The sequence below is a fragment of the Xiphophorus couchianus genome, chromosome 13 (genome assembly GCF_001444195.1).
Source record: "Xiphophorus couchianus chromosome 13, X_couchianus-1.0, whole genome shotgun sequence".
In the NCBI taxonomy this organism is placed as follows: Eukaryota; Metazoa; Chordata; class Actinopteri; order Cyprinodontiformes; family Poeciliidae; genus Xiphophorus; species Xiphophorus couchianus.
The window spans coordinates 14,668,704-14,692,174 of NC_040240.1; the positions used below are offsets into that span (position 1 = coordinate 14,668,704).

At 36.6% G+C, this 23,471-nt stretch overlaps 1 protein-coding gene across 4 annotated transcripts in view; it reads right to left on the bottom strand.

Annotated features, from left to right (window-relative positions):
- Window positions 1-22,625, bottom strand: part of trps1 (trichorhinophalangeal syndrome I) — a 132,511-nt gene extending 109,886 nt beyond the window's left edge. The window contains exon 1 of one of the 4 annotated variants that reach the window (XM_028036132.1): window positions 21,685-22,625. The gene's annotated coding sequence lies outside the window, so the exon portion shown is untranslated. Of the gene's footprint in view, window positions 1-21,092; window positions 21,332-21,684 lie in introns of those variants that run through there. The other 3 variants (XM_028036135.1, XM_028036134.1, XM_028036133.1) reach the window with 3 other exon arrangements.
- Between the last annotated feature and the right edge of the window lie 846 nt (window positions 22,626-23,471).

The following is a 23,471-nucleotide window of genomic DNA, read 5'->3' on the forward strand; positions in this document are numbered from 1 at the left end:
TGTTTTTCAGCTAGCGCTCTTCATTTCATCAATTACAATAATTTGCCTGGAGGAGAAGCCATTTCAGACAGAGATGAACAGAGAAAACAACTGTTAAACAATTCAAAGTTGTAACAAACTGACCAGTGACCAGGCGACCTGAAACTCAAAATTCCAATATATCTCTGGCCAATGAATACACCATACCAAAGCAATGACAGATCATACTACCATACTTTTCAGTGAGATTGTTTCTAAAGGAAAAAAGAAACCTCAGACATAAGGGCCTACAGTCACACAAACTCACTGGCTGTCTGCAATTACTAATGCTAAAATACAAATTTTTAATATGAGATTATGGAGGCAATTTAATATAAATGCCTTACTAATTGATCTTGTTTAAATTTAATATCAAAACCCTGTTTTACAGTAGTCCTTCCCCAACACACAGTAAAATGGTGCCTCTGTTTTTAATACAATTAACTAAGGGCCAGTCAGGAAAGCTCAGATCAAAATATTTTGAAGGGTTTTATTTATAGTACTTAAAGAGAAATTGAAAAAGCTTTGCAAACTCAGAAAAAAATTCTGATGGCAAGTGAGTAGGTTAAAATTATTATTATTTTTTTTTTTTTAAATAATGATTAGATCATAATGTAGCTCAGACTTTGTCTGGTATCTCATTAAAAACACTTGAAACAATTTACCAGACAAATTTTAGAGTGATTCGAGTTTTCTGCGGCTGTACGAATCACGGAGTAAAACAATACTTTTCTCCTTGTTGTTGCTGAGCACTGCAGGCGAGCTGGCTGATAGGTGGCTACTGTGCCACCTTGTAAGAAAAACACATTTGGATGTTTTGAAAATCTTTTAGATAGCCTACTGCCATTTGGCTACTGGAGCAGGTAGTCCAGCTAATCAACCAGCAAATATCAGATTGTTATAATCCACATGTCAAAAAGGTACAACATTCTGCACTATAAACATATTTACTTAAAAACTACTACTAAATTTAGTGGGTGTCTAATACTTTTGTACAAGTCAGAATAGCAGCAATAACCATGATGGTTAATTTTTTGTTTGTTTAAACTAAAAGCGATTACCACACACCTTTAATATAGTCATAAGTACTTAATATTGTGAAACTGTTCAAACTCACACAGATCTCATACCATGACAATCTAAAAATGTCCTACGCCTATTTCATAGGGGCTAAAAGCGCCTTGTAAATACTTAAATTCCCTAAATTGCATGTCAATGCATCCTTCAATTTTTTCAACAACAGAACAATTTGGAATAACAGGAGAGAAATGCTTACAAAAATATAAATCTTAAAGGCATATACAAGCACTCTTAAAAAGGAAAGCTAAATGAAAATTTCTCCCAATGTCTGCTCATCAAAAAGTTCATTCATATTTATCAAACTAACCAAACTTCTGCTCTGCATCTACCTTGCCATGTATGATGCCAATCTGAATACACAAGTGAAAACTCAATTAAAGCAATTTCCTGTCAGATACATTGATTGAAGAGGAAAACAATGAAGTAATACAGTTTTACCTCTGACAGAAGATGCTAATGGTTCCCAGAGGATGACATGTCAGAAAAATGGACCCCTCCGAGTGTATTTGAAGAGCAGCTGACATTAACTGCTGATGTCCATGTCAAAACCATTTAGCACTCACTTTCTTACAAAATGAGCGGAGTAATTCCAATTCCTAGTAGGTTTGTTTCAGCTATGAAATCAAAGTACACCAAAACACCAATAAGGCTACCCAGTCGCCCAAGCATGATGGATATCAGCTGCTTTGATCAGATTAATGAGATAGATTTATGGGGGTTTCTGCCATGCAATAGCAACATTGATCAAATTATTTGTTTTATTTTAGCGTAAATTCAAGATAGACAGTATAGCTCTTTATGAGTAAAAAACAGGCATGTCAGCAGAAAATAAGGAGCATAACCAGAATTTGAAGAAATGTTTTTAAACATAATTCTTTAATCTTCACACTGTGCAAACTGGTTTGCTGATAAGGCGTTCCACCTGGTAAAAATCCACTTGCAGAGATAAACAATGGATCAAAACAGAAACTCCTTTATCATGTTTGTTATGAAAAAAGAAAGCATTGTGTCGGGGCTGCTTTGCTCTTCTATATACGTCTTTCAGCAACCTTGATCAACCAGATCTTTCAGCTGCTTAAGTGAAAGCTGAGGGAGTGGTCTCTATTCACTGCTGCAAGCAACGCCCAGAGCTTTTAAGTGGTGTCCTGACAGTGAGACACGTGCATGTTATGGAGACACTGACTTTTTCCCATAATATGTGTCTTTGGAGTGTCTCAAAGTGCTTTACATGAGTTTGCTTTTTCCTGTGGGCTGCAACTACAGGGATTATTTTAGGAATGTTTTCTTTCAAATACTTGTGAGAACACATATAGTCAAGATATTTTTGAGACTCATCTGAGCAGAATTACTTCACAAAGGCAGAGGTGCCAAGGAAAGAGACAATGAAAAACATTCAGCATGTATTTTAATCAAGAATTTAAATAAATTGTATTAATTATATATTTGGCACAGTCGAGTGTCAATGTTACTGACCAAAATGAACAAAAAACAGTCTCACGTTTTCCCAAAAAAGAACAAAAAAAATCTTGATAACCTCCAGGGCTTTTGGGTAATTACCTTTCCATGGCACTGTATGTTCCTTGGTCAAATTCAGTACTATTGTGTACAAGTAACATCAGCAGAATGTATTCTCTGTTGTTTAAAAATATTGCCTTTTAGAAGCATAAAAATGTATTGTGACAAACATACAGGTGCAAGACCACTCCTTGTGAAGCCCCATAATCAATTCTGATGTGTGAGCAGGACTGATTTACATGAGTATTTGAAAGACAAATATGACTTCATCCTGAACAACTTTTTTCTATGAAGAAAAATAATTTAAAAATTTTAGTTCCTCATTTACTGTTAAATATTTGCTGCCAGAAAATATTTGTGCAGCAGGGAACAGAATTAAACTTGCTGTCACAATCATCAAAATGAGAAATGAAATTCTTTGAGAATTTGTTCACTGAAACATGTTGCGCACACACACGAGCATTAATCGAAGATTTACAGTTTGTGACCTACAAATGGGAGGTTTTGACGCTGCTTGCCAAAAGTTGCTGCTACACTTCAGAAGTCACTGGAAGACAATAACCAACTCATTACGGTTGCTGTGGCTGGTAGAGGGGACAAACTCACCAACCACAGTCAAAAGAGTAGCCACTTTTGCCTTGTGAACAGTGTTAATATCCTGCCCTGATGTACGATAGCAGTAGGGAACCAAGAGCTGCATAAATCAACTCTTGACTGTTGATTCTGACCTTGCGCTACACAGCTAAGGCTCTCATACATCAAAAATAATGGAGAACAAACTCTGCTTCCGTGGTGGTGGTAGGCGTAATGGAAAGAACTAGTAGCTGCATAAATCAACATGTTGATTGTTGACTCTTGCTTTGCTTGTCTTTTCCTCCCCAAAAGAAACGGAAAACGAACTGAGACACACATCAAACCAGCTGCCAGAAATCACTGATGATTTTCAGGACACGTGCACACAACACTGTACGTGTGTGTGTGTGTATTTGTCACAGTGTGGTTTGTCAATGTCTGGGTAAGCTCAAACATTACGTCAGTGAATGAAGAGCACATACACACACACACGCACGCCTGCACACAAGTGGACATTCACACATTCAAACAGATTTATACACCAAAACAGGCTCTACACTTACTGACCAACACACAAGTTCCACTCCTTACAGCAAAGACATTTCCTGCAAGAGCAAGGCCCTATGGGAAAATAGTCTGGACAAACTTCAGATGCACATACACACCTGCAGACACACACAACGGAACATTTCAAACCCACAATGTTGACATTATGCTGCTTTCCAAAGCCGGTCTATCTGCACGCCGGCCAAGGGAAGCACTATCAGGAATCAACATGGAGAAAGTTGTCGGACTTTGTACAAAAACTGGATTTGAATCCAAATTTAAAGCCAAATATGATCATATTTTCAGAGTGACTCACCTTAAGTTTTAACGAAGCATTTTATAGCCTGAAAGCAGAGGGAATCACTGATACCATTCTTCTTTAACATGTATACTTTTAATAAAAGTATGCAGTGCCTTTTACAGTCAGTTTCTCACAGTTCATAAATCAGTTCACAATCATTAATAAATTGAGTTGCTTCTGCTAGTAAATCAGTGACAACATTCAAACTATAATGTAATTCTATCAGAGGTAAACTGATTACAATAATTGTGTTAGTATTATTTTTTGATTCTGGTATCATTTTCTGCATTACATTTACCATAATTTGAAATACTTATTTCTAACATCATTTATACTATTCTATGTAAGAGCAAACCCATAAACAAAACATTAATAGCAACAAGAGATAACATTTCACTTTAGTTTAGGAGTAAGAGTGACTAATATTACTAAAACTGCAGTTTGTATGTAATTCTAAGAGAATGAAAAACTTTCTGATTTCCAAAACAGAGGCTGAAAGCTTGCAAGGACAAAACAGAGCAACTTTGTTCTATGCCCTTTAGCCTTTCAGTTACCTGTAAAAAGTCTTGCTCACTCTTGTTCCTTCTTACCATTAATAAACAGTAAATATGTCTTGCCGTGTCGCAGAAAGCTGTTTAGTTTTAAATGGCTTCTTACACTTCTGTGCTCCTTCTAAGTTAATTTGATGCACCTGACACTAAAAATAGTCAACTTTGAGTTGTCTTCTCTCTGTAGCAGCATCCATACTGAGGAGTGTTGCTGTGAGAACAACTTAGTACCGGATTTTAAGTATCTGAAGATCCAGTGTTCGGTCAATACTGGTCAAGTAAAAATCGGCTTATTCAGATCACCAGATGATTTTTCTGAACACTTCTAAATACAATGGTGAACATCAAGCATATTGTGAGCTGTAAGTGACTGTTACATGGAGTACATCACAGTGTCACAGTGCCAAACTAAAGATAATCTACAAGATTATCTCTAGTGAGTTTGAATACAACTGCAGGAGCTTGTATTATTGTATAATCAATGGTTTCAGGTCATCTAACTTCCTCCACATTTCATGCCATTCATAAAATGTACCACTGGCACAGTCTTAGTGTTTTTCAAGATAATGTTTAGATTCTATAAAAATCTTAAATCCTGCTTTATAACTTTATGCATTTTAAGAGAAATTGTTGTTCCATACTGCTGTCGTCAATTATTATTTTAGTAATGAAGTAATCTGATTTTTCTGATGACTGAGTAATCAAATGAAAAAAAGATAAAATATTGGTATTAAAATATTGGTAATGCCATTAGTAGATATTTAAATATTTAGAAATGTCCATATCTGTTCATCCTTAGCAATTACTCTTCTTTTAGAAATTAATATGTAACAATAATAGCTCATGTTTTAAGTCAACCTGGACAAAAAATATACAAAAGCCTGGAATGATATTCAATGTAATAATAAAAATAAAAAGCAAACAGAAATATTTTTAAATAAAATAAATATCCAGTTTTTATTCATATTCTGCAGTCAGTATTGTAGACAAGGTCTCACTTTGCACAGCCATTTATAGCGTTTGTGTCCATGTAAGAGAAGAAATCTTTGTCACCTTTTCCATACACAGAAACACATATCCCAGCTATGTACACACCACAGTGTATTCGCCACCCATTTGTTGCGACTGTGAAGTTAGAACATTTATTTTATGTTTCGTTCATAAAGCTACACCTGCGCTAAGCATCAGCAACAGTGCTAAAATGCAGCCCGTTGTGTTCCATTTCTGTGTCTCTGCTTCACCTGTGTACATACACCCGCCACGCACTTTGCCGGCATTCATTCAAAAACACCCACAAGGCAGGCTGGGAGAAAGGCTCTTGTTTTCCCATTCATTCCGCATCAATTTATAGATCTATTTTGTTCCCTTCAAAAATGATAAAACCCCAGAAACTTTTATCAATCTGTGAAATCCCCTTGGATGCCTTGGATAGAACATGGAAAGTGGACATATTCAGGGAAAAGGGGACGTTTGGTCACCCTACCTTATGCCAATGTCACGTAGCAGTTGTCAACTCTAGCGGACGTGAGAGTGTTGCGCAACACAAATAATTATCTGGCGGGAACACCGTGTGCTAAATAGTAAGACTACATTTAATGGATCCTCAAGGTAGATAATTTGCCTCAAGGAATTTTAATAACCGAGGTACTTGAATCCTTTGATGAATCGTTAAAGCCCTATATACTGTCATGCAACTGTAGTGTAATTCAATAAAAAAATGTTCAAGAACATTTTGATTTCACCATTCCTAATAAAGCAGCTTCCTGGTGAAATAATTTCAATAATTTCACTTCAAGAAAAACTACTCCTGAAGATATCCTTAAAAACAAAACAGAGAATGCTTTTATCAATTTATGCAATGTATATTTTCCTGAACCTCTACAATCTCAAAATGTTTCATGACTTTCTAGAAAACCGTGCGCATGGTCAAGCAAAAGTTCATTCACTTTGCTTAACCTAATCTAAAATAAGAGAGAGAATACTTTTCATATTAGATCAAATCAGCCTCTAAATAAAGGGAAGAAGACAATGTGTGTGTAAAGCAATAAAAAAGCCCAAAAGCCATGTTGTTGAACAAATGCCATGTCCCCCACTGGGCTTTCTCACCCAGTGCAACACACACTCCCACACACACACACGCACCCACATAGAGCTGAGGTAAATTTAACTGTCAGCCGTAAAGTTTTCAACCATAGCAAGTGATCTTTTGCTCCCTTTTCTCTCCCCACTTTCCCTCCTCCTCTTTATGCAAATAGGTGTATCCTTCTGTTACGCATCCATCGCTCCAGCCATTATTTTCTCACCCTATTTCCACTCTGATTTTCCTTCACATGTAATCCATCCTCATGTCCATTCCAGCTTCTTGTTTCACTTAATGTGCTTTCGTACCATTTTCCTTTTCCGCACTCAATCAGTTCCTCCATTCCTCGCAGTCGTACGCTGACCCAGAATCTCTCTGGAGGCTTTTTTTTTCTTATCTCCGCCTTTCTACCTTACAAGAGATGAAAAGATATCCTTTCCTCTTCTGTCTATCTGTCCATTCTTCCCTCACCAACACCCTCCCAAGCAACCCACACACACTTCTGACTGTGGGCCTCTGACACCCACCTCTTCGTCTCTTGCCACAAAGGTCTGAAAGACCCCCAGATGTGTGTCCCCCTTCAATTTCCATTTCAAAAAAAAAAAGAACCACCTCTCTTCCCCCATCATCCATCTATTCCTGTATCCACCTTTTTTCCACACACACACGAAGGAGAAATGATTAATACATGCAGTTAGTAACTTATTGGGAAAAACACTATTACATTTTCTCAAAAAACACATGAATATCTCTCGTAAGATCCAATGAATGGCAGTGCTGGAGTGTTAAGCAATTGTACTATTTATGATGGAGGAAAACTTCCTCTTTAAAATGTTATTCTTAAAAAAAAAACATGCTGACCATCAAAATCTTTCATATCTCACAAGAGGAAACATGCTGATGCAAACACATTTAACTGATCTCTAAAAGTCTCTCAGATGTTCCTTGAATGATTTCTGATGAATCAGCTCCATCAAAGTACTTGGGGAAGTTTTTAAAGAGAATTGTAGATTAATAACGCAGGAGTACATCTCTATAGTTAAAGGTTGAACAAAGCTGTAACATTCAGACTTTTACAAAACTATTTAGTAATCACAAATCTAAACAGTCTGAACATATTGTCACTACTATTACAAAATAAAAAGTAGTAGAAGATATTAGCTACGATGCATATAATAATTGTTGCAGTATTTGATCTGTGAATTACTGATCAGAGCCAAGTAACAAAATTTGCTATCGTCTCTGGCCATCAGATTGGGGTGTCTTTTCTTTTTTTTTTTTTTTTTAAGTAGCTTCCTTGTTTTGGATTTATTTCAAAAATTTTAAATTTACAGACAGAAATTACATCAACAGAGCTATTCTAGTCCCAGTCAAACTATCCAGATTTTAAGCCCATTTTTAATGTCTAAATTAAAAAAGTTTTTAATGATATTTTAAGCATAATCAAGTTTTGAAAACAAAACTAAGACAACATAAAATAGGGGTCGTCTTAAAAAATAATGTGTTCTAAAGATTTTATGTCGTAAATAATCACAAGGTTGAACTTTATTGTAACCTGAGTAATAAGTCCATAATTTAGATCACTAAAGCAGACTTTTTTCAAGGGAAGGCTGAGTATTTTTATTGTCTTCTTGTCAAATCAAAGCTACAAAAAGACAGAATGATGTCAAAGATTCACACGACACCGACAGCATTTTATTTGGTGGTTCTCAGTATCTACAGTCTGCCTGTTCAAAAAGTTGGCAACTCAAGTGTGTTGGTGGCTGGACCAAAATTAACTGGTGCTACTCGTAAGCACAGTCTCCATATGTTCAACAGCAACTCTGGTTGTTCAAGTAATTTATTCTTTAGAAAACCAGAATTTTATCTTCTCTAGTTCATTTCTGTCTTCTCTTTTTTCATATTCTCTGGTCCATGAAAACACGAAGCCGCTTCCGTTGATATCCAAGACTTTTCAAGACTAGTAATTCTTCAACGAAGGAAAATCGACTTTATACATTTCTGATTTTCTTTTTTTGTTCTAGACTGGCTACAATTAACTGGTCAGAAGATGAAAATCCTATCTTTTGTCATACAAGTAAACCTCCCATGTTGAAGTACTAAAATGTCTCACTGACAGGACTTATAGTTGTGGAAGGTTTAGAAGTTATTGAAGGGTCTACTTACTCTACAGCGAATACAAACAGAAACTGATGCTTACATATAGTAATAAATCAATAAAACAATTGAACAGCATGTCTGAGATTCTCACAAATATTACAATTTGCAAAGCAGTTATTTTGAAAAATTATTTTATAAACAAAATCTAATAAATAGCTATGATGTATGCTGTAATAAAGTAACACTCCTTAGAAATCAAATGTGGCTAAAATTGATATTGGCAAGCCAAGATAGTGGTGGCTTTGAAGCAAAATAGAGAATCTTGAGAAAAGAATCAGACAAAAAAATTCTCACTGACTATATTTGAGACAAAAAGAAGTCTATTCAAAAGTCTTGAGGCTGAGTAGATTGAAATTATTATCCATTTGCCATAAATGTGGTCGTGTATGTAGCACATTTATGGTACCATAATCGTTCCCTGGTTCTCTGAAGATTTAATTTGTAAATAAATTATCTTTAAAATTCCTTAATGTTATTTCAATTAAGATTTTTCAATGCAAGCACAATTCCCAACATTCATTTTATTTTCTCTGACCCAATGTTTTGTTCTGCTTGAGCAACATTGAAAAATAAAGCTATAAACATTAAGTTTATAAGCATGAAGCTTCAAAACACCATTAAAATTTGAAATTAAAAAAGAAATTTTCACTGATTTACAAATGATAAGCTAGTACAAATCTGTTTTAGTTCAGTGTTAAAGCATAAGCAACAACAAATAACTTCCCATGACTTTAACCAACGATAGTTAAAAACCTTTTCCTTTTCATCATTTAAACAACATAGCACTAATACCCACAGTGGTAGTCCAATGATGGCAGCTTAACGTACAAAGAACTCTATACTGCTCTAACAGAAGACGAGTCCAGGCCCTTTTAAAGTTTGTGTGGTTTGAAGTGAAGCCCTAAGGGCATCAGCTCAAACTGTCTTCAGGGCGGCAGCCCCTTAAGCCCAAAGCTGCTCCTGCAGAATTATTTTGCAGTATCAAAAAGGAAAAAACTAAGCCATCCCAGCATCATCCTGCAGAGCACAGGTGAAAGAGTCCGCTGTGCTTTTGCACTTGGGTAAAGCCGTCTCGCTGACTCCTTCAGATTTGGGTAATAATGTCAGTCAAGAGCACAGCCAACTTAAAAAGGTGTCATATCTCCCTGCGCTTTCTTCTTTTTGTTCCTCCTGGTTACTGAGCAGCCAGCGAAGGCCACATAAAATGAATAACATAAACAACAATCCAGACTGGCTATTTGTGAACTTTTTTTTTTTTTTGCAACGAATGCAGACAGAAGCAGACACAAAAATATGTTAAAAAGCAGAGACAAGAGTGGTTAGTTTCTTAAAGGAATAAAACAAAACGGCTTGAATCAAAGTATTAATTTGGCGGGGCACAATAAAGCACACACACACACACACACAGAGGAAACCACACTTTGACAGACAGATGTGTGCTCAGACTGAGGACAAAGACTACTTTGAAAAGTTACTCAGCCACCAGATGTTTCAGCCTGATTCCAGACTACAATACTAATAGGGCTGCAGCTATGTGTGTGTGTGTGTGCGTGGGGGTGAGGGGTGGGTGTGTGTGTGTGTGTGTGTGTGCACGGGCGTGACCATGCGTGTGTAGGCTAAAGTTTTAAAAAGCTCCAAAAAAAAATTTGACCCTTTCTAAAAGAAATGTGGTCATGATAAAATTGCTTCTGTACTCTTACCAACGCAACAGCATGCTGAAGATCCAACAATTCAACGATAACTGATCATCTACTGTTTGACGATTTTTTTGACCTGCAGATTCAGATTTTGTCAAATTTCATTTTTTCTAAGAATAGAAAAAGAAAAACTATAATACAACTGAAAGCTAACTTTGGGGGTGAAAACTTGCAGAGTTCTGTCTCACTGGAACTCAAATATTTCCCTCCGGCTTGTGCACAATGGTGTGCAAATTAAATCAAACTGACAAAGAAGTACAAAATTTCTTCTTCATAAGCCACAAAGACATTAGTGGTAAGAGATGAGGTGTCAGAGGGCCCCTTATAACTAACTATAATCTTTTTCATGCACAGATTAAAACACAATAGTGTATAACATGACATTTGTTTCTGTGAGATTTAAATTTAAAAGCAATTACAACTGTGTTACATTGTCATTGGATGTATTAGGCATAGGCCCAAATAAGAACTTTACAGTATATTCTGAGTACAAATACCATAATTTCATGGTGTACGCATTATAGTTTTAAACAACACCTACAACATAAATGATTTTAAAACCACTGTTATATTTCTTTGAGGATGGGAACATTTTCAAACAGGTGGATTTGTTTTTCTAGTAAGCCGAAAAAGTAGAAACCTTATTTCAGCCAGCTGACCAACAGTGGTGTTGTAATGGTGCAGCTTTTTGAATCACCAAACTGAAAGTCAAAGATCAAGCTGAGAAAGATGAAAACCTTCCAGTTTCAGACCCAGTAAGTGAATTGACAAAGAATAGTGGGAATGTGTCAGTATTAAAGTGTGCCAACGTTTTGAAAAAGTCAAAACGTTTGTTTCACATTTCCTGTGATTTAAAGTTCCTGTGATTTAAAGTGTTTTTTATATGATGTCTGAGAAAGTGCCAGAATGACCAGAGTTTTCTGCAGATAAACGGATCATAAAAGTGACTCAGTGCTGCCCCTCCCGCGCTAGTTGCTAGGCAGATTGAAAGAAAGCTCTTAGCCTTTGACCTGCCTTACAACAAAGACGACTGTTTAGAAATATTTCTGGTTGTGAAAAACGCAGGCAGTCATGATGTGCCCCCCCATCACGTTTACTGAGGAAACTGTTTTAAAACTACAGCCGCCGACCTCGGAGCAGCATGTCTGATAAGCAGCAGACTGCAGGCTAGCTGCCTGAAAAGAAAGCCTCTATTTCAGCTTGTTGTTCTTGTGTTGCCCGTTAAAGAGCAGCAAAGCATCATAGCGTACCATGGAACATGGAAAAAACACTACTGCTAATTTTAGAAGTTGTTTTCTTAAGACGTTTTGCCTACTAATTTAACAAAAAATAGATGTTTAAACTAACATTATCATAACTGTAAAAATAAATGCTAGAATTGTGCCAATTAAACAGCTAGAATAAGGTTAATCTATTGAAAAACGTATGATCAAAAAGCTAATTTATATTCGCAATCATTTGTTTCTCTATTGTACATCAAAGCAACTGGTTCATATATTTGTTTAACATTTTTGTGAAGGTAATTATTTTATTGCACTCTCATTCCTAATTATTATTTTTAAGTGAATACAGTGGGTGGGTGGGGGTGTGCGCACGCACCTGTTTGCGTGTGTGTGAGGAAAATCATCTCACTCATAGCAAACAAAAGCTATAAAATAAAAAAATCCATAAAAGGTTATTTTTATGGATAGAATTTTGCCACCAACAATGCATCACAGTTCTATGGCCTGCCCAGAATAAAATGCGTGATTGCTGGAAAATTGTGCCACATCACCATTGGAGAAAACATGTTTGTGACTGAGAAAGAGCACAATAGCAAACAAATGTCAGCAACTATTTACACTCAAAATTAAAGTTAAATGCAATCTTGGAGCAAGTAAACTCCCTTTTCTGGCACTGATTACAGGACAGTCAAGTGTATATGACACTCAAAAAAAAAAGAAAGAAAGAAAGAGGAAGCCAGAAATTTTAATGCAAAGATTCAGAACATTTGAGTACACAAAGGAAATAGTGAAGCAGAAGCAGAGAATTGTCTGATAAGAAATCTGTGTGTGTGCAGAGGAGGTAGTTAACCTTCACTTCAGAAATAAACCATCAGCAAGTCTATTTGTTCAAAACCAAACTGTAAATGAGATAGATTTGAAGTCAGCAGCTGCAGATAAAAAGCATCCGACTCTTAGAATAACTGATTGGAATCTATCAACAAAGCTGAACCGTCTGGAGATAAACGTTGACTAACGCTGCTACCGCTAAGCATGTGATGTTGGGTGAAGATATGCAATAGTAGCAGATGCCAAATAATGAAATAGGCAGGGGTAGATGGGAGTGAAATCACCTGCGTTCAGGCGACTGGCCACATCAAAAATACCCAGCGGAAAACTCTAATGTAGGTAAACCGAAAGCTGATGTTAGGCAAGCTGCAGTCGGTTACGCACTAATCTTAGTAAATGAGACAAATGACAAGTGGATTTCTTGATTCACAGCGGTTGTTTCCAAAAAAACCAGTAAATCAGATGGAAATTACCAGCTTGGATCCAGACTACATTTTCCCAGCTGAATCACTATTTAAAATAAAAAGAAACTTTGTGAAAAATACTAGAAAAGAAAGCAAACAGCTTTATCTGAAAGAATAAGAAAACTACACGTTTGTGTGTGGGTTTTTTTTGTAAGGCACCAATTATAAAAGCAAGCAGGATGACATCACATACATGCCACTCACTATTTTTATTTTACGTTTACCAACAGGTGTGAAAAATGAACTTGAGAAGTCAGAAAAGAAATAAACTGTAGTCTGTGTCACAGACTACAGTTTGGCAGTCTGTAATAAATGCCAAAGTATTTGAGACCGTCTAAAAACTATGAATTGCAGTAACATAAAAATAACAAACCAAATTTATTGGGAGACATTAGTAACTAGCAAAATGGGGACAGGAAGCAAGATCTCATTCTAAATCTTTCTTTACACAAATACAACCCTTAGTTTGATTAGATTAATTGAAAATGGAACAATTTTCCTGCTGGAAAATAATTCTATTCACCAATGCCGTGATTACTGGAAAGGAATAAAAGATAAAGGAATAAAACTTTTTAAATTTAAAGTCCGACTTTCAATTAATTTGGCTGACTTTCTGTGAGGGTTTTCTCAGGGGTAGGGGGGGTATAAATATGATTTGACATTTTTCTTAGGTTTATGTCTCTTAACCACTTTTCAAAATAGTGGTAAATATGGCAAGTGAACATGCCATATTTAGTAGAGCAGATGTGTCCTGATCTTTACCAGTCAGGAAGTGACAAAAGAAAATTATGTACTCACCTAAAAAAATCACTCATCTACAGTAGGAGCAATAATTAAATGCTTAAGAGGAACTTTAAATGGGACAAAAAAAAAACAACAGGTGTTACATCTTTACCATTTGTGCCAACAAACATGTAAGGTGCTGTATGTTACATGTGCAGGCCCAAATTATAGTTATATTACACAAACTCTGAATACTTAAGAATCAACAAACAAAATCCCTCAAACTTTGAAGACCATCTATAGCTATAGTTCTAAATTAAAACTTAATGCATTATTAAAACACAAAACAGGCATCTTAAGTACAAAATAAATACTCTGCAAGATTTACGCTAAAAGATTAAAAAATAAAATAAATAAATAAGCACCACATCAGTTCATTATCAATTAACTGGGAGCTTCTTTTGTAATTATATTTTGACAAATTTCATCAAGCACACAGCTGGAACTTCACTTCAGGTGTTTTACACAAGGTCAAAATTCATCCGAGGCGTGATTGATAACTGAAGGTCTGGGTGCACAGGAAGCATCAAACCTGCTCGTACCGCTGAGGCAAAGCAGCCGGGACTTCAAAACTCAGAGCGCTGACATCAGAAGCCAGCAGGTTTCATTTACCAGCTGCCTCACGAGCCAAAGCTGCAAAAGGCTGCGAATAAATTCCTAATTATTTTGACATTGTGAAACTCAGATGCACATGTTTGCAGCTGGGTCTATCTGTTGCATGTTTTTTTTTTTTTTTAGAGCTTTAACTGGCAGTCATACAAAGAAAAGTATGAGTAGTAACCAGGTCTGAACATTACAAACTTTCGGTAAGAGAACAGACCACAATGCTGTACTGCTGCCTACACCACCCCACTCTTTTTGTACCCGTTTAAATCAGCTCAACCACCGCCTATCAGTTTCCACTGTGTCATGACAGAAAGACTTTTACCCTCTCGCATTAAAGAAAATCTCCCAAATTTAGGATTTCTCAGAAAAACAGTAAAAAACAAAAAAAGACTAATCTCACCCTAAACCAAGAACATGTGCTCGTTATCTGAAGACAGACTTTTAAGTCTAAAAAAGAACAAAGACATTAAAAGACAAACTTGAGCCTAAACAAGGCTGCACAGACCACAGACGCAGTGGGGATGACAATTTTTTTTTGGGGGGGGGGGGGGGCCTTTGTAGCAGAGACCGACTTGCAGTAAGAAGCAAGAAGAATAAAAGATCAAAATCTGTGCACTGCCACCAACTACGGGCAACTAATACAAAGTCACGATATACCGGGACAGTAAAAAGAAGAAGAAAAAAAAACAAGCTATGAAGATTGCGTCCTTGAGATATGAGTAAAAACAGGGCATCGGGTAGTAAAACAAAGGTGCGATCAGAAAGTCGCGAGCAAGCCAGAAGCCTTGAAAAAAGTTTTTTTTGCTTCAAATAAACTATCCATGACAAATGGGTGTTTTCCTTTAACTGAACTGCAGGCAGGGCTGGGATGAATAACAGCTGATTGCACTAATAGATGCAATCTTTTCCCTGCTTATTTGAAACAATGAGAGTTAAAGCGATCGCAAATGTAAATGAAAGTGATTAGAAATTAAATAAATAGATACTGTGATGCCAGATGAAAGAAATGTTCTTTAAATCTGCCTTTGGAACATGTTGGCAGACAGTTTATTCCAGAAGGACACGGCGGTGTTGCACTGACACGCTCGACAAGCGTCAGCTGAGCACACTTATGAGAAACGGCTCCGGAAAGGCTTCCCACATTTGTATTTATTTAACATATAATGTTACACAAAAGCAAAGGGTAAAAGTAAAAATATAACTTTAAAAAATATGTTATTTTATCATATATGGTATAAATACATATTTGTACTACTTCTCAAGAGACAGAGAATTTGGGTTGTAGATCTGGTCTTAGTATAATACAAAAAACAGCATTAGTCTGAACTAGAAGATGAATTATTACAACAAGGTAAGTAGCAGAACTGAAGAGCTCAAACTTCACATGGAATCTCATGTATAAAGGTAAACAAAGAGAACTGGTGCAAACTTTTATCAGTAATGATTTCGTACCTGTGTTTCTCTCATTCTGTTCTTGTGGTTTAAATTCATTTTAATGAGGATCTGCAGAAAATAACCAGAATTTTCTTTGACTGTTTGGTAATCAACTCTGCCCTTTGCCTACTTTTTGCTGTGCACTGCCGGTCAGCTGGGTGAGAGAAGGTTCCTACATCTTTCCTTTCTTACAAGAACCCATCTGTTTGTAAATATTCCAAATCATAAAGAACACAAACAGCTATGGTGTAAAAACTAAAGGAGTGTAACCAACGACTTCTGTTGTTCTGAAACTATATGGTCTGACAGCCTCAAGCAGTATGTCTGTTTAGCAGTCAACTGTAAATGGGATATGGAGCAGATAGTCTGACTAATTAACCAGCTAGTGCCAGGTTGTTTTACTCCAAGATTCACTTTGTTAGAGAACAAATTGGCAAACAAAAAATAAAATTCTGCACATTGAGAACTACTAAATACAAGAGGTGATTATTCTATTTTTCTGCACCAGATTATTTTTCAAAACAACAAGTTATGTTATTCAAGCAGTTATATTTGTTATATTATTTTTAACAGAAGTAAGGATGATTGCTTATTTTTCTGATTTAAATAACCGCAATTTGCAATTGTGTAAATACCATAATGGGTAAAGTACCGTGGGAATCTGATACCAGCTGATGCCTAGTTGCATGTGGTGTAAAATATAGTTTCCTTTCTTTGTACTCAAAAGTTTAAGTTTAACAAGATTTTCCCCTGAAGTCAGGATTCTGACCGGGAAGTCCAGCGTTCAAAGACCCGGCTCAAAATCAGTATGCTAGAAAATGAAATGTATTATAACTTGCAGGAATAGACTATTATTAGTCCTTCTGATGGTTTGCATATTACTCAGCCATTGGCTCATAGAGGGTTGTATTTCTTTTAGTGAACATGTTGCTTTAGAGTTTGACCTCAAAAATATATCACCAGCTTCTTTTGCTACTAATTAGCGCCACAGCGATTACCAAATTGTACTGGCTTTCAAATTCGGCAGTGACACCATTCCCAGATCTGAGCTATGACTTCCAAGACAAATCGAACACAGCAATAGTACAACCCCTGCCCAAACTGTTGCGCCACAGAGTCAGCTAGCTGGCTGAGTAAAACGATGTCTCCTAAACTGATACCATTATTTTAAGAAATCTTACAGTTTTGACTCATTTCCGGTTGCAAAAAAATAAGGGAAGTTTGGATTCAGTCAATGCACCAAACCAAGTTTCCTTTTTTGTCGATGTGGCTTTTTGTCAATGTGGCTAGTAGCTACTTTTTAAAAAAAGTAGCTACTAGCTACTGTGACTACCAAAGGAATAAACGACCTACTGCAGTAGGGACAATAGTCACTTTCTATTTAAAAAAAGACCTTTAGACCATGGTAGGTATTTTTGGTTTTAATTTTTGTGTTAATATCATGTTGCTGTTAAACGTGAGTTTTAATCTCATTCCGGCCCATGCCTAATCCTGTAAGCTTCTTTAAGTTTTTGTCCATCTTTGAGTTTTGTCTAACAGGACCCGATCCAAGTCATTGTGTGCCCGTTCTTTAATCCTTACAGGCAACCAGGCAAAAATTATGTCTCTAAGGGTGGAATCGCTGCTTTCCCCCAAAAGCTACTCAGACTGGCCTAGACTTTTTACGCTCTGTCTCAAACCGACCTTTCCTCCCCCCTCAAAGCAATGTAAGGGCTGCTCCGAAACAACCAGATACAAATAACATGGCAGCCCGCAAAATCACTACAGTTGTTCCTCATGTCTTCCAGAACATCAAACCATCAATAAAACACGGGAGATACATTCCAGCTATAGTCGAGCGGGACATTCCTGACTTTCCCTCACTCCGTGTATTCCCTTCGCAGATCTCTCTCTCTCTCAAAACTTTCTCTCCTCCGAGTTTCACCACAAGAGCGGCTTCACATATTGCAGCCATATGAGTGAGCCATGGCTTGTCTCCGCTGCCCATACAGACACACTCAGAAAAGGGAATAAGCGCTTTGCTGTCTCCCACTCTCGCACATACATCCACAAATGAGTTTTACAAGCAATAGGCTCGCTTTAGGAAGTTGTCAACTGTTTTGACGTTTAATAGCTGCTATGAACAAGCCCGTAAGAAACAATGGTATCCAGTGTCCTGAAAGAAAGTTTTTTCTTTTCCCTTTACCACAGTAAGTGTACACATTTTGGGTGACTTTAGTAATTTTAAAGAGATTTGGTCAAGTTATAAAAGTTTGACAAGCCTTATTATAAAAGTGATTAGAATTTATTTAATCTAGTTAAAGCTGAAATGTTGAAGACGGTGACGGGCAACATTAATTACAAGTTTTATGAGATTTGGAAGTTGATTAAAAGCACTTGATTTTCATTTAATTCAAGCCCTAAGAATAACGCCACTCATCCATGTCAGCTTTTATTTTAAAAAAAGAATTACAAGAAAAGAAAAAGACAGACATGGAGATTTGAGGAACTGTTAAGAAATTTGTCATTATTACATGTGCAGACCACTGGAAAGCAGATGTGAAAACAGTCAAAGAAAAAAAAAATCTATATATGGAGCTGAATTTTTATTACAAACTTTATGTGGGGGTAAATAAGAGGTTCTGTAATTTGACTTAGCTGTAAGAACATGCCGTAAATTCTTTTGGTCATAAAGTATAAAAGAAATACAAAAATGAAATGTGATAAACTAAAAATCTGAAGCTTTACATTTAGGCAGGAAAGCTAATGCTTTAAGTTAAGTCACAGCGGTCATCTCTAATTTCTCTGGGAATTAAACTCTGGATTGACGGACACCGCAGGAATCTTCCCAACTTTCTTTTACTCTATTTCTTTCCTTAGGGAGCACTTCAATAGTCTGAATTTAAACCGTTTAAATCTAACGTTGCACATTTTCAAATGATTTTTAGAGTGTAATCTAGATTAACTTTGAAACTAAGCGTATATCTTTGTTGGATGAATTTTTAGTATTGAATGAGTAAGAAAAATGTTTCCTACTCATTGGGGAGGATTAAAGAAAGACTAAACAGGCCTGAGATTTGTTTTAAAATACAAAATTGAAGGTTATCTTCTGAAAAGAAGCAGAGCGAGTTGTTGTTAGGCTTTTAGGGGAGGCTCTGATTTGAAGAGATCTTGTGAAGGACTGAGATGAAAAGAAATAAATAAAGTTTCTATGCAGCACCTCTAATGACATGAAAAAGCCAACCTGAGACTGACTGTAAAAGTTAAACTAAACTGAATCAATGTGAATTGAACAAGAAGAAGAGAAGAAGTGGAGGCTATGTGGATAGCAAAGCTGAGTAACAATTCAGCTGCATTAAAGGGAGTTATACCGTATATGTTGTTAAACACTAATCTTAGTGTGGGGTTATGTACAATTCAACTTTTTAAAATACGAAAAGTCCTTACTCTTTAATAATCTCCATACTTAATAGTTTTACAAAGTTTCTATACAAAATGTGATTGACTTCTTCTCTTACTGAAGAATTTTTTCTGTAAATATACTGCACTTGCACACTGCAAACTTTTTATATGAACTGCAAAAGCCAATAATAATGAAGAAAAAAAAACAAAACATAAAAGCTTTCTCCTTCTAAGTCACCTAATTAGAGTTAACGCGGGCAGTTCCTAAACCGGGTGGTTGTCCGATAAATCTTTTTATGATATTAGAAAGTTTTCATCATCAGCAGTGCCTCCTCCAGGCTCTATCTTGGTTACCCTTGGGTTTTGTTTTGGAGATATCTCTGAGGTAGCTTTCTGAGTCAGAGGGAAAAAAAAAAACATTAGGGAAAATTTGACAGTCAAAGCCTAACATTTTAAGATGCAAAAATGCACATTTTACAGTATATTTAGAGCGCATTACAAGTTTAATTTTTAGCCTAGGCTTGCATTGTTAATTAAAAAACAATTTACAATTCAGAGCTCCTGAAGGATACGCATGGAAACTTGTACAGTTTTACTGTATGCATAAAAAATTACATCTCAGATGCAGATTTGAATATATATCTATATCACAAACATTTTTTAAAAACTTTCCTGGATCATTAAATAAACATTATCACTCACTAGGTTGAAAAATGCTAATTTTAATGAACAATTTAGCATGTAGATAAAGCCTCACCTTAAAACTATACATGCATCTTAAGTAATTTATAAATATGCAGAGGACAGATTAAGTTACAGTTAAATAGTACTGAATTGCCTTAAAATAAAAAAAACTAAATCACCTTCTAAGGTGATTTGCAATTTGGATAAAAATATTTTATCTCATTTTCAGCTGCTCAATAATTTTAGGTTTTTTCTTCAGAACATAAGCACTGATTTTAACTTTTAAACGAGTGAGGGTAATTGTGTGGGGTAGCTTAAACAGAAGCTTAACAGGCCTGCATTGCTTTTTAAATACATTACTGCTGGTTATCTGCTTAATGAAAGCAAGGCACGTTGTTTTGTGCAGTTTTAGGGGGGGCTCCGATTTGGAAAACTCTGGTGGAGGACTGTGTTAAAAAAGCTTCCTTGCCTCATTGTGCTGCCTTCACATACCCTGCTGTCCCCACAGAGTTGTCATGCCTACCCAGCACCCTTATCTCAAAGGAACATCACAGTTTGTTACGACGAGAGAAGGGGAGGTGGGAGCGAGGGAGGGGGAGAAACTTTCTAAAAGTTGAGTAAAATGCAACTCAGAACATGAAGCGTTCAGCCAAAACAACAACAACAACAACAAAAACACGAAATAAGTAAATAAGAGTTGAGTTTAGCCTGCGTGCACTTGTTTGCTTTAAGGTTGATAAGGGAGGATGTGTCGACAACTCAACATCCACCACGCCGCTCTTCAACAATGAAAACAGCGCCATATCGAATAAACAACGCTTCTTTGATGTGTAAATCCCACTTTCTGTCGCTTTTTTAGCCCCCATTAAGCATCGAGGAACTGAAGAGTGACGTTTTCTGTTTGTTTTTATTTAGCTTGTAACACTTTCCGTTTAATTCCGCGACGTGCGTCAGAAATCTGAACTTGAGTATCAAGTTTGCAGCGTGAAAAGTTATCAATGAAAACAACAGACGCAGCAGACTCGTAGTTACACGGGAGCTCCTTTGCAGTAACAGAAATCACTCCGGAGTTAAGCCGACTGCAATCAGGATCAATCAGGACGCCACTTATCGCAAACTTACAACCCAGAACTTAAAAAAAAAAAAAAAAAAAAAGAGGAAAAGCACAAACCTACTTGAAGCGACTCCACGTTCCCCCCCCCCCCCCCTTTGCTTGCTTTCTGCTTGTTGTTGGCTTCAAACTTAAATCAAAGCAGCAGCTTGTCCCCGGTAGCAGCAGCAGCAGCAGTTACAGCAGAAACAGCCCCCCCACAATTCGCATTAGTGTGGCGTTTGGGTGTCCTAAGCTAAATGTAAATTGCCATGTGAATTCAAAGCGGTGCTCCCTCCTCTCTTCTTCATTCAGCAGCAGATTTACCCCCCCCCCCCCCCCTTCGCCACCTCCTCCTCCCCCTCCCCGCTTTCTCTCTCTCTCTCTCTCTTCCCCTCACACCGACGCTGCTGCTGCTACTCAGGCCGTTAGTTACATAAGACGCAAACCGACCGCTGCCCGTCGTAAAACTACAAACGGCTACATTTTGTCTCCCCCTTCAAAATCGCTTCCTTTTCGGACGAACACGTCTCGTCGGCTGACTCGCCTGAGAAGCACATCTCTCGCCGTCTGCGACTCCAAACCTGCATCGCTTGGTTTATGTCTTTAAATAATTGCAATTTAATAAAAAGGAGAAGGTCTTGCAGAGATAGTTGTATGTATGGATGCTTACCTGTTGATCAAAAATAAGCATTAGGTTCTTTTCTCTCTCAGATTGTGTCTCTTTCAGCAGCCAGTAAAGATGGTGGCTGGCTGGATGGCTGTCTGGCTGGTTCGTCTCTTTGTGGGTTTTTTTTTTTTTTTTTTGTTTGTTGATGATGTCGGACGGGGTGACTGTGTCTTGGCTGTCTCTTTTTTTCTTTTTGGTCAGAGAGGGGGGGGCGAGATAGTTAAAGGCTTCGCGGCAGCACATAAACTAGGCTAATACCGACTGATTAGTGGGTGAGTTTGGCTCGGGTGTTGATATATTCCCGACGCTTTAGTTAGTTTGTTATTCATGGAGTTGGTGGTCACAGCAAACCAAAACAGGTCAGCTCGTTATCTTTCCTTTTTTTTCTTTTCTTTTCTTTTCTTTCAGACTAGTGTTATCGCTTTGCTGTGACAGGACCTCTCCGCTTGTCTCTGTAGTCATTACGTCAGAGGAGGAAGACACAGCGGCTCTATTAATATCAAGAAGCCACCCGAAGACTCACTCTTAAAGTGACACACACTGTTATCTCTCCCCGATTTACACAGGTAATGAAGAACCGAACCAAAAACTAAGAATAAAGTTAGACGTTATCGGAGCAAAGTAACCACTCAGCCAAACAAGACGGACTGCAGCTGCACTTTAAATAAGAGTGAGGGAATCAGTACAACAAATAAATAAACGCTTACAGTATCTTTTATTCACCAACATGTGGTGAATGGTTGTCTAACTCACCTTTTTTCTGTTATACAGTATGATTTTTTTTCATTGTTAACAGTGCCTATTAGTTCTCATCTTAGGTTGCATTTTCCCAACTTTCTTACAACAAAATTAGTCATACTGTTAGCAGATTAAAATTTGGAGTTTAGTCAATAAGTCACAATGTTTGCTTCTATTAGGAAATTAGACTGGCAAGTAGTACTAAAAAACAATAAGACAATGTACAACGGGTATTAAAAAAAAGAACAAATTAATCGCTATTTATTTATATTTTTATTTTCAAAATGGCATATCTATTTATTGATTAGTCAATTGATAAATAAATAGTATTTTGTTGAAAATCAGAAATCCGTCTTGGACCTTCTGGCAAAAACCCTTGTGACATCCTAAAACGTCATTTGATGTTTGATAAAAAAGACTGTTTTTAACGTTGTTGTAAAGTGTTTTTATAGCAAGCATAACAAACTTCTGGTCCAAAGCTCCTGGGAATAGATGGTGCTGTATTAATATTACTGTCTTTATAAGTCTTCGGCTCCCCTGTGTTTAGAATTTGAAGTTATTATTCATATACAGGCTTGTTCTGTTCTAAAAAGTTGTAAAAAATTCTTCAATCTCCATTTAAGGCTTCAAAAAGTCTTTAGTTAATCCATGCATTGTATAGTTATGTAGATTTTAACCACCTGTTAAATATAAGCATGTTTTTCTTATAAGTCTGCCTTTCTTAATGTCTTCTGGTATGGATGTGCTCCAAACACGTAAAAAAACTGGACTAGGCTAAACTATAGATTTTATAAGCATTCAGGGTGAATTTGTATAACAGTGCTGTGCACAATTTTTTTAGTCTCTTTTTGAACAATTCAAATTTTTCTACTCACACAATAGGGATTTCTTGAAAAATTTTATGTTTTTGATTTTTTTTTTTGCTATTTGTTGTTTAACAGTAATAGGGGTGGGAAGTTGACAGTATTTTTTGTCAAAATTTGATCAGGAGTCTTAAAAAGTCTGAAAATATATCTTGGATATATTTCTAGCAATGTTTTTTGGGAATCTGA